Below are 11,975 nucleotides of genomic sequence, written 5' to 3'. Positions count from 1 at the left end.
ACAGCAAGGAGCCTGATGTGGGCTCAAACTCAGGAACAATGAGAGCTGAAATCAGAGCTGAACTGACTGAGCCACCCAGGCACCCTGACAATACACATTTTTTATTTTAGCCTTGACAAGATTTGGACAGGAAGTGAAAAATTTGAAATCTCTCTAATATCCCCATCATATGTAGGAGACAATTCATGCAATGCATCTGGGACAACACTGGCAATTTTTTCTGAATCTTTGTATGTATTTCAAAACTATGACATAAGGGACTTCTTTTGTCTTGACTACATGAGACTACATATGAAATCATGAATTAATAGCAGTACCTAAGGAGTTTCTGAATATTATGGAAATAAGGGAAGAGGATATGGGATTTTTCTTTTAACTATATGATTATTCATCATCATGCAGGTTACTACTAAAGTCATAGATTTGATCATATATATTTTTTTTTAAATTTTAAGTTTATTTATTATCGAGAGAGATTGAGACAGCATGAGTGGGGGAGTGGCAGAGAAAGAGGGAGAGGGAATCCCAAGCTGGCTCTGTGCTGCCAGCACAGAGCCCAATGTGGGTCTCGAACTCATGAAACCATGAGATCATGACCTGAGCCCAAACGAGGCATCGGAGGCCTAACCTACTGGGCCACCCAGGCACCCCTGACCATATTGTGATGGTTACTAACATTAGCTACCAATTTTAAATTTGTCTTTAGTATAAATTTGCTTTATAAGAGGCTAAATATTATAGCAATTCTTTACAAAAGGCTTACAAGTTATATATATATATATATATATATATATATATATATACACACACACACACATATATATGTATATATGCATATCTTCTTTGCTTATAAAAGTACAAATGATATTTAATTGTTTATTAAGAAAAAATTAAGAGTTAATTTAGAAATATTTATAATGAAGAGAAAGAATTATGATCATGAATAATTACTAAAGGTTTCAAAGTTGAAAAACTTTTTTTTTTAATGTTTATTTATTTTTGAGACAGAGAGAGACAGAGCATGAACAGGTGAGGGTCAGAGAGAGAGGGAGACACAGAATCTGAAGCAGGCTCCAGGCTCTGAGCTGTCAGCACAGAGCCCGACGCAGGACTCGAACTCACGGACCGTGAGATCATGACCTGAGCCGAAGTCGGACGCTTAAGCAACTGAGCCACCCAGGCGCCCCTCAAAGTTGAAAAACTTTTACCTTTTCAGAAGAAGAAAAAGTTTAGAAAAGAATCCATGTCAATTTCGAAATTATTTTTTCCTATATTTCACCAGAAGGTGTCCATAAACTTAATATTTATTTCTAATGATTAACTCCCTATCAGTAAGTTCATTTGCATTTTTGGGAAAATGATTATAGTAAAATAAAACACATTTAGAATTGCTATTTTGGTGGGCTATTTCTGTTAAAGAAAAACTGATTCATGACACTTGTCAAAGAATAGTAAGGCAGACTGTATTCTGCGGGACTGTCACAGTAGGTATAAGGACCACTGCAGTGGGGTTTTGCAGTAGGGAGAGAGATTGGGTTCAACTCCAACTATAACAACAACAACAACAACAACAACAACAACAACAACAACAACAACGTAGGAATTTATAGCCAAGGATGGGGAGTGGTGGTCAGTGGGTGGAATATTGTTAGGAGGATACATCAGTGGTTATGGGAGATTCTGTTTAAACTGACCTTACAGGGTTCTTTCTGAAGGTAGGCCAGGGTGATCAGATAGTACCCTGGGAGAGGGCAGAGCATGAACAGCCTGATGGGATATTGAGGGTGATGACATATTAAGGATTAAGGGATTGTGGTTAAACTGACTTCACAGGATTCTTGAAAAAATTGGACAATGCAGAGAATGACGAAGCTCAAAAGTCAAGGCCCAGTTGAAAAAGTTTAGAAGCGCTGGAGTAGAGTTTGACCAAGGAGAGAATCTTTGTCACTTTTTAAATTAAGAGTCAAATATGTGCAAGAATTTTTCCAAAAAAGATGCATGTAGAAGCACAGAACTTCAATTATACCAACCACAAAAAAGTGAATGTTATTTATGATTATTTAACACTAATTGTTAACATTAATTATTAACATTAATTGTAAGGTCCTAATGTTCAAACATATTTGGTATAAAGTATAAACTGAGTTTTGGGGAAAAGGCTATTCAATTTCTTTTTTTTTTCTCTGCTTCTTGATCAGGGATTAGAATCATGTTGCCCGTTCCCCTGAATTAAATGCCCTGAACTTTTTCCTATGAGAAAACACATTTGATTTATCCAAAATGTTTTGTGCCCCCTTCTCTCACCCAGCATATTGAAAATTTACATTGTACTGAGTTATAGTGTCTGCATAGATATTCAAAAGAATGCAAACTGCAGATTGAAATCACACCTTGATGTTTAATGGGCAGTGTGGGGGAGGGGGGTTTATGAAGGAATACCAGAGGTTTCTATTTACTTCAGCTTTGATTGATTGCATCTCTTTCTCGTACATAACTAATTCAAATTATTTGTGCCTTTTGAGTATATAACATGAGCCAAAAGTTGCACTACATCCTCATACTGTTTGCAAACTCTCTAAGTGATTCTTGCCAGGAACCAGCATTCAAGGAGAAAGTTAGTATTCCAGAATCTCAGTAGCTTGATTTGATTTGATTTTCAAAGGAGGCTTTGTCACATGAAGGGTATAAGAGGGATGTTTCTTGAACATTTTTTATTCATATTAATTTGTATTTTTGATTCTTTATTGTCTCTTCTCTTTAGACACAAATATCTTTATAATATTTAAATATTTTAAATTTAAAATATTTCATTTTTTAGAATATTTTCTGACCATATAATATGTATGATCTTACTCTTCAAGCAAGCAGATGCTTTTTGCATATGAAGAAAGCATAGATGAAATTATATTTTCTTCTCTCAGGGCTTGTAAAAGGATATCTGTAACAAACAATCTCTGGGATTTGATGGTCATGATGACATGTATGGTCTCTGAAAAATATCTGAAGTAAAGTGTTTAGTTCAAAGAGGCAGGCAAATCTTTGTGTTCTATTTAAGATATATATGAAATAAAATTGGTGTTACTACCAGAGGGCGTAGCAAAATAGATTTGAATGACTGAAAAGATTTGACTAGTTTTCTATTGTAGAAGTGTTTCTATGATGCAGAGGAAAAGTTCAGGATGACTATGTGTGCTCTTTCTATCTGTGGGTTATATAAATTTGCTGGAAAACATCTACATGGTTTTCAAATGATAAATGGCACATTGTTCTGAAACACCTAGATGAAAAGTTATGAAGTAGTTGTTTGCAAATGTGGTTGCTGATTTCCCTCTCCCAGAGGCTTCTTTTTGTGTGATATTCTCTTTTAAACAGGAAGGGAGTAGGGATGCCTCAGTGGCTCAGTTAGTTAGGCAGACTCTTGATTTCAGCTCAGGTCATTATCCCAGGGATGTGGGATTGAACCCCATGTCAGGCACTGGGCTCTGTGCTGACAGCTCAGAGCCCGCTGGGATTCTCTCTCTCCCTGTCTCTCTCTCTCTCTCCATGCTCTTTCATAGCTTGTGCACACACGCACACACAAACTCACACTCTCTCTCTCGCTCTCTCTCTTTCTCCCTCTCTCTCTCTCAAAATAAATAAAATACACTTAAATGGGAGGTGGGTAGAAATATTAAGACTTTGCAGTTGCTTACATAGATAGTCAAAATATGGAAATTTAGCATCAACTGAAATTGGTAATGGCAAACAAAAATAAGTGTGAGGATGGAGGAGAGCCAGGAATAAAGCTGAGTGCACACGATAATAAGCTAGCCATGTGATGAGACTAGTGAAGATTCATGGCTTTGCATTTCTTCATTTGCTTATCACCATACCTAAGCATAGTTGACTAGTATAAAGAGACCCAGGGGTCCATAGCACTGATATTTGTTCACTTCCTATTACATTGTAAATTGATTTATTTTTCAATCCATCTATGTGGGCTCATGTGGTAGAGGAACAACATTCTTTTTCTGTGCTTCATTGCATCTTTTGGTTTGTACCAGCCTTGGGTGAACCAGAGAGAGAGGCAGCTACTCACACACTGGGGAAGGAAATTCAGTGATTCATGATTCTAGACAGGAAAGAGCAAAGACTGTGTTTGTTCTGGAGGATAAAGCACAAGATTCCACTCTCAGTGATGCAGAAATTTGAATGTGAAACAGGTTCTCTTCTTGGCATTTTGCCAGGAATCTCTAGTTTTATTGAAATCCATAAAGCAAATACCATACAAATTCACATGCTTTATATGGGAAGTTAAAAAAGTGATTGCATACCTGACCATTTGCAATGGCATGTTCTTTTTAAATCTAAAAAACTTTAAAAATTAAAGACATTTACAATTTTTAAAACCTGAGACATTATTTTTAAAATAGCCTTTTACTGTTTTTTTATTAACAAACACATGTGCATTTAAGAAAATAATGCCAAATATAAATAATATTAAATAAGATAGCCGTGCAAGAAGAAAAAGACAACAACCTGTAGTAATCCAATTTCTCATTGCACATTAAAAGATATGATATATATTTATAATGTTAATAAACACAATATGATATGTAAACTTTATAGTCAATCATATAAGGTGAATACCTTTATATCATTTATGGTTCTTGTTTCAATCTCTTCCTCTTCTTTTCCTCCAATAATGCTAACAAAGAAGTAGAAGAAACTGGCAAACTAGGTTGAAATATTAACTTAGCTTCTCTAAAGAAAAAATGGTTTTATTATTTATAGCATTTTGAAAGTTTTCTGAGAGGTAAAAAAAGTTCATAAGAAATAAACAAGTAGGAAAAAAGAGAAACAAACAAGTATGTATTGAAAACTAGTTTGTATAAAATAAACGATAAGATTCAATAATATTTATTACTCTCAGTAGAGAAATGTTAACCGGCAGGAGCTGTAGACATGAAATGGAAGGAGAATATATTGTAAAATAATAAATTGTGTTGGAATAAAAAAAAAGTCATGCCAAGATATTTTTCTATGGTATTCATAGAGGTAACAGAGTCTGGGGGCATCCCTCAGAAAAGACTTTGAAAATCACAAGAAAGCATTATCTAATGTGTATTCCAAGTCTGTGCATCTGTTTCTATATAACTAACTCCCTGAACTCCAGTCAAGAGTCACAAACAAGGGGCACTTGGCTGGCTCAGTTGGTGGAGCGTGTGACTCTTGGTGTCAGGGTAGTGAGTTATAAGCTCCATGTTGGATGTAGAGATTACTTCAAAAAAAATTAAATCTTAAAAAAAAAAGAGTAACAAACAAAATATTAGAAATAGACAAATTATAGAAAAAAGTAAATGGGTCTGTTATATTTTTGAATATGCTGTACCTCTAATCAAAATTGTTTTTTGACATACCCCCTTGCCACATTTGCATTCAGCAAGTATTTATTGCTAGCCCTTAGATATGGGGTATGACATGGGGGTGGAAATGAGACTTTCTGTCCTCATGGAGTTTAAATTTGAATCTTAATCTTTTATTACTCAGTTCACATGTTTCTTCCTCTATTCAGAAATTATTAAGAATTACAGAATGCAACAGAATACTACTAAACCAAGAGTGGACCATGTACAACAATACAAGTGCACACCCACGAGTCCTGCATTTCTACCTTAGAGTCTTGGAATATGCTTCCTTGAGCCTTGAACTATACCCTCCAGCCCTCTCCCCCACTCCTCTTTTTTTTTTTATGTTTATTTGTTTTTGAGAGAGGTGAGGGGCAAAGAAAGGGGGACAGAGGATCTGAGGCAGGCTCTGTGCTGACAGCAGACAGCACGACGTGGGGCTCAAACTCACAAACTCCAAGATGATGACCTGACCCAAAACCAGGCACTTAACAGACGGAGTCACCTAGGCTTTTTCTCATCTTTTAAGTTTCAATTTAAAACATCTCCTCAGATAGGCTTTTCTAGACAACTTGCCTAAAGTAGAGCCTCCCTCCATGACCACATCTTGTTTCTCTATTTTCTATCACAGTATGCTGTTCATTTATTATTTTACAGTAATTGCCAATATTTAAAATGCCATATTTCTTATCTGAACTTTGGAGTGAATTATGACAAAATGAGAATAATCACTAACCATGTACTAACCATGTAAGTTGGTTCCAATATATGGGATTGCTGATAGGAGGTTAGTGATAACAGTAGCCTTCCTTATTAGTTAGTACTGTGGCAGTACTAAAATGAAAACAAGCATATTTAAAGATGATCTGAAAACAATGCTTTTTAAAGAATCAAAGAGTCAGTGCTTTTAGGAACTAAAATTAGACCATTTATAATAAATGCAAAATTTCAAATATACAGATTACACAACTGTTTCTCTGACAATATGAAGCACATATATTCTCCTGTAGAAGATTTTTTTTTTCTACAAAGGTAGAAAGTTATAGAATTTATTAGATAAAGTGTGCCTTCTGGACAATGCTGTGTGATATAACAAGCAGTAGCTTTAGATTTAACTTAAAAAACATGTTTAAAATTATCTTTTATTATGTAATATTCTTGTTTTAATAATCTAAAGTCTGAAAATACTATAAAAATTCTATAATTTTTACATTAAATTCAAAATCATTCATGTAGTTTCCATTAAGTGATGAGGTGATGAAATTAGGTGGGTTTTGTTGTTGTTGTTGTTTGTTTCTGGGTTTTTTTTTTTTGTTTGTTTTTCATTTTATTTCAATGGCTCAACTTATTACAAAATTAAAAAATAGAGCTTTAGAAAATATATTCAAGTCCATTACTTTTCTTTTCTCCAACATGAATTTATAGATATTTTATATTGCTTATTAAATAATAATATGTGCTATGGATACCACCCCTGAAAAGTCCTTGGTGTTTTGTTATAAACATTTATGAGCTGGAATTTTATTGTTGTTCTTACATGAGATTAAGTATTTTGGTATATTCATGAAAACCTGAGATTATTAGAGGAAGAGCACAACAGGATTTTTTGTAGCTTTATGGATTTTTAAAAAGTATAGGTCATTCAGATTAGTTCTACTTAAATTTATTATCAGCAAAACCAGCCCCCTTAAAACTCACTGAAGAGTAGAGTTGTCATTCTGGTTGATCTTAACCATTAACTTGAATCAGGTACTAACCACTGTTTTTAGAATGTTATAATCTTATAAATACAAAAATTTACTAAAAACTAGTGGGATTTACTTTCTCCAAATGTTTAATTCAAACGTAAGCTCATAAGTAGTTTTGCTACCAATTTACTTATTACTTTTGAGGTATTTGTACCTATGTTTCTCTTTGTTTTGGAATTTGGTAGAGAGAAGGAGTTATTTCTGGAGTTAGAGGACAACTGGGTTTGAATTCTGGTTCTGCTACTTACTAGCTGTCACCATGGCCAAATAATCTAGCGTCTATTAATTTCATAATTGCTTTTAACGTGGAATAGTCCAAGAAGTTCATGGCTGCATAGCTGAGAGGATGGTTGCAGGAACCAAATAAAATAATGCACATATATAATCTCTTGGCATGTATAAAAGATATTGCTATTGTTGATAGTGTCTTGCCTAATGATTTTGTGAGACTCTAGAAACATGGCTGAAAAGTTTTATAGCTTTTGGTTCAATGTGATATTCTCATTTTGTAGTTTGTTGTTGTTGTTTTTCAATTCTGAGTTTTTATTCCTTTTTATTTTTTTTCTTTATTGCTTTTTGCATCCTGTCCATGATGTATCCCTTGTCATTTTCTGTACTGGCAGTTTGGAAATATCCCAGAGTATATCATTATATAGGTTCAACCAGACTTTGATGATAGCTATTTTGTTGGATGAGGTCTATTCCATTGATTTGTTACATGTTGCATAGGAATAGATACCTGGAGACACATATTTGTTAACTTACTGATATAGCTTGCAGTTGCAGGTGGTGGTTTACGCAATTTAACATCATTTTCAACTCTCTGGTTGAGAATATTTCAAAGCATTTCCTTGATATGAGTGAGTTCTACACATTTTATTCCCTTATGTTTAACTTTTTACAACCTGGTTGGGTTTCACTTAATAGAAGTGCTCAGATAAGCCTACTTTGTTGACAACTTTTAACTCCATTTAGATTTCATACAGTATTGCTCTGTTTATATTAAGTATCTGATAGGCAATTTCTGTTATATAATGTACTTGAATGAATTCCTAATTCCAAACATATTTCTCTTTTTCTCTTGAACAAACAAAAATCAGAAGATAACAACTGAAAAGTCATACTCTTTTCCTGTTAATTTTCTGTATTTCTACATTAGCACATGAAGATAAATTAGCAAGAAGGTTTTCTGTTGAAATCTTTATTGCTATATATATATATAGCTATATATACATATATATGTATATATAGCATTTGCCTAGAAAAGAAATGAATTTTCATTTTCTCATTTGTAGTTTCAATAGTAAATAATCTGTACTCTGACTGTATAATTACTATCCTATATATTTATTCTAGAAGGTTAATAAGGATTCACATGGAGATTCATGCACAGGATGTTTACTGAAATATTATTTATATAGAGACAAATTAGAGATAAATTAATAGCCCATATTGGAGAAAGAAATAAAATATAGACGTGCTATACCTTAATGTGATATTGCCATTAAAATGTGAATTCATTGGTACATGTTTAGAATAGGGTATAAAGGCTACAATATGATTCAATATGGAAAAATATCTATACGAGAGACTGGATAGAAATAACACAAAATGCTAGGAATGTATATCATCAGAGTGATGACACAGATAATTTTATATTTGTTTCTTATTTATATTTTTTTACTATTTTCTTGAATTCTATAATAAATATGTGAGAGTTTACAACAGGAAAATTATCATTAGTTAAAATACAATATGTTGTCAGAATTTTTTTTTCTTGTATATTATGGTACTTTTAACTTTCAAGGACTTACAATTCTTACAACATCAGGGCACCTGGGTGGCTCAGTTGGTTAAGCGTTTGACTCTATTTTGGCTCAGGTCATGATCTCATGGTTCGTGAGATTGAGCCACACATTGGGCTCTGAATGGTGGTTTATATGTTAATGACATTTTTCTGTGCTATATCTGTTTCCTTTTAGATAATAACCTTTAAACAGGTTTTTCATACACTTTAGAGAAAAACTATTACTCCCTAGGCAAAAAGAAAAAAACAAAACAAAACATGATTCTACATGTGTCTAGGAAAGAATTCTTATGACCCAGGTTTGTCTTGTGGAACACCAAAAGACATCAAATGCTAGCTGAGATATGAAAGGCTAATTATTGGGTGCTGAGTAAGAAAGTGCATGAAATTTATCATTTTAAACACAAGGCAAAATATAAGGAAGCCATAATCCCCATGGTAGTGAATATTCTGGGTCAAAGATAGCATATATATTGTACCTTATGATGTTGGCAAGTACCACTAAACATTGCCTGATGAAAATTATTTGTATTTGGTGGGGGAGGGACACACAGAGTATCTCAAAAGAAAGGCTGACTATATTATTCTGATCACTACTCTGAGGGAATCACGTGATTTAAGTGATCTTAGAATAGTAGAACTCACTCTATTTTCCTTTGTATAATTTCTTTGTATATTTCTTTGTATAATTTGGACTTGTATAATTTCTCTATGCATAATTAATAGATTGTTCAATTGTATGTCAATTGTATATCAATGAAGCTGGAGAAAAAGAGAGATTAATAAAGCCTCTCAAAGGTATCTTTTCTTGATAAGAAAAAAAAATAAACCAAAAGCCCTCACATAGACTCAGTTTATTGTATTTTCATATTTAGATACTCTATACTTAATCTAAGTCTAGCAAAAAGAAACAAAAAAAGTATACTAGTGCCATGTGCAGCAAAGAATTCAATATTTTGAATTTTGGAAGCAATAAACAAACATGAATATTTTCTTGTTTCTAATTTCTCTTTTAAGAATTCATAGTCACTGTTTTGGTTAATAAATAGGAAAATAAGATGTACTGAAAATGTTATAGTGTTGCACTGATTTTTAATAGAAGATTATAAATGTGCTTTGTCATTTGGACCACTGACTTCACTGTTCAAACCATTAGTAGGTTTAGTCCAGATCTTTGCAGTCAGTGATCTTAAAGAGTATTTTCATGCATAGACTAAAGGTACATACATCCCTGGTTAAGTAATCATTTTGCTAACACTCAGTCATTATCCAAGTGGTAACACTTGTAGTTCTTTAATGTGTAATGTGCTTCCTGTATCAGTGTTCAAAAACAGTGTAAATCTCTGAATTTAATAAAATAATAGTTCCTTACTATTCCCCAGCATAAAGAAGTATTGAAATTTGAGGAATTGAAAACAATCCTAATCCTTAAGAAACATTCAAATTTACGGGGAAAAAAAAAAAGAAAACTTTACATGAGTATGACACAAATTGTTTATGACGTATAAATACTGTATGATAACATACTAATATTAATTGTGAATGCAGGAAGTACAAAATTCAGATTGGTAAAGGAGTTTAGTTGAAATAAGGCGGTGAGTTCAAAATGGCATTTAGGGCATGGGTTTTTAAAAAGGAGGCAGAAAACCATCTCCTGACTTCTTTGTGACTTGATATTGGCTTCCTGTTTTCATATAAGTACTTTGTTGCTTGAGATTTGGACTTATTTTTTGATGTTGTATGTGGTGCTAATTAGAAAATTTCAAGCAAAGAGCCGAAGTTTGTTTTTTCAGTACTCTATCCAATATTGCCATTCTACACTGGCATCTTTTAAAAATATTTCAATAAGATTTTTCTAATAGTTCGAGAAAAATCAGTGATTTTACCTTAAATCTTAACCTTAATTTTATTCAACATATAATATTTTTATACATATTTTCTGAATTTCCATTTACTGAACTACATTAGCTAAAAATGTAATCTGTAACATTGCTTCATTTTTATGTTGCCTATTGTTCTGTTTAGCTTTCCTCTTGAGTGCTTTCAAGCTTCCTAGCTGCGAGCATCTTAATCACTGGAAGCTGTATCCACCTTTCTGCCTTCCTTGTTCTTAGCGTAGTATGTTGCGGAGAGCAACCATTCGGCAGAAGTATTGAATTAGACTTCTGCAACTTAATTTGTGGATTTCAAAAGTTTTCTTTAGAGGCAGCTGGGTGGTTCATTTGGTTGAGAATCTGACTTTGGCTCAGGTCATGATCTCAGGGTTCCTGTGTTCGAACCCCATATCGGGCTCTGTACTGACAGCTCAGAGCCTAAGCCTGCTTTGGATTCTGTGTCTCCCTCTCTCTGCCCCTCCCCTGCTCATGCTCTGTCTCTCTCTGTCTCTCAAAAATAAATAAACGTTAAAAAAAAAAAAGTTTTCTTTGATTTTGACCCATCTAAGAATATGTGTCAATACCTTGATAACAAAACTGAGAAACATGTGGTAGTTTTGAAGGTAATTCCTCATTTTAATTTTGGTCATCTCTGCCCCTCCAGTTTCATATACTTATGATTTTCTAAGGGAAATAATTATATCATTGTACTCTCCTTCACCTTTTAAACAGTATCTAGAAAATACTAAATTTTAGAATGATTTACGAATTATAGTGACATACCTCTGATCCCACATGCATACATTACCTGCAAAATATACTTATAAAATGTAGGAAAATTTGCACACACTAATTTATTTTGTGCTTTAACTTATTGACCAATCCATATAACAAATGTTTTAATAATCTTTCTTTTTACAAGTTAACCAGTGTTTAACAGGCCTTGTCCTTCATTCACCAGCACTTGTACTCATTACTATATATTGCCACCTAAATAGCTTTTTATATGCTAAATTTGTTGTTTCAAATGAACATTTTTAGCTACTCCATATTTGTATATCTTGACAGATGACAGTGAAGCGTTTGCAGGATTTCTATCTTACTTGAAAAACCATGTATAGTTATTTGAATATATAATTGCAATTTTCATATTGCCCTC

At 33.3% G+C, this 11,975-nt stretch overlaps 1 protein-coding gene across 16 annotated transcripts in view; it reads left to right on the top strand.

Annotated features, from left to right (window-relative positions):
- NAALADL2 (N-acetylated alpha-linked acidic dipeptidase like 2) overlaps positions 1-11,975 on the top strand; it is a 1,343,235-nt gene that overhangs the window by 706,801 nt on the left and 624,459 nt on the right. The window lies entirely within an intron of this gene.

Source organism: Panthera leo, chromosome C2, assembly GCF_018350215.1.
Source record: "Panthera leo isolate Ple1 chromosome C2, P.leo_Ple1_pat1.1, whole genome shotgun sequence".
NCBI lineage: Eukaryota > Metazoa > Chordata > Mammalia > Carnivora > Felidae > Panthera > Panthera leo.
The sequence above is the reverse complement of the archived record's forward strand: the minus strand, read 5'-3'. Positions and strand labels throughout refer to the sequence as shown.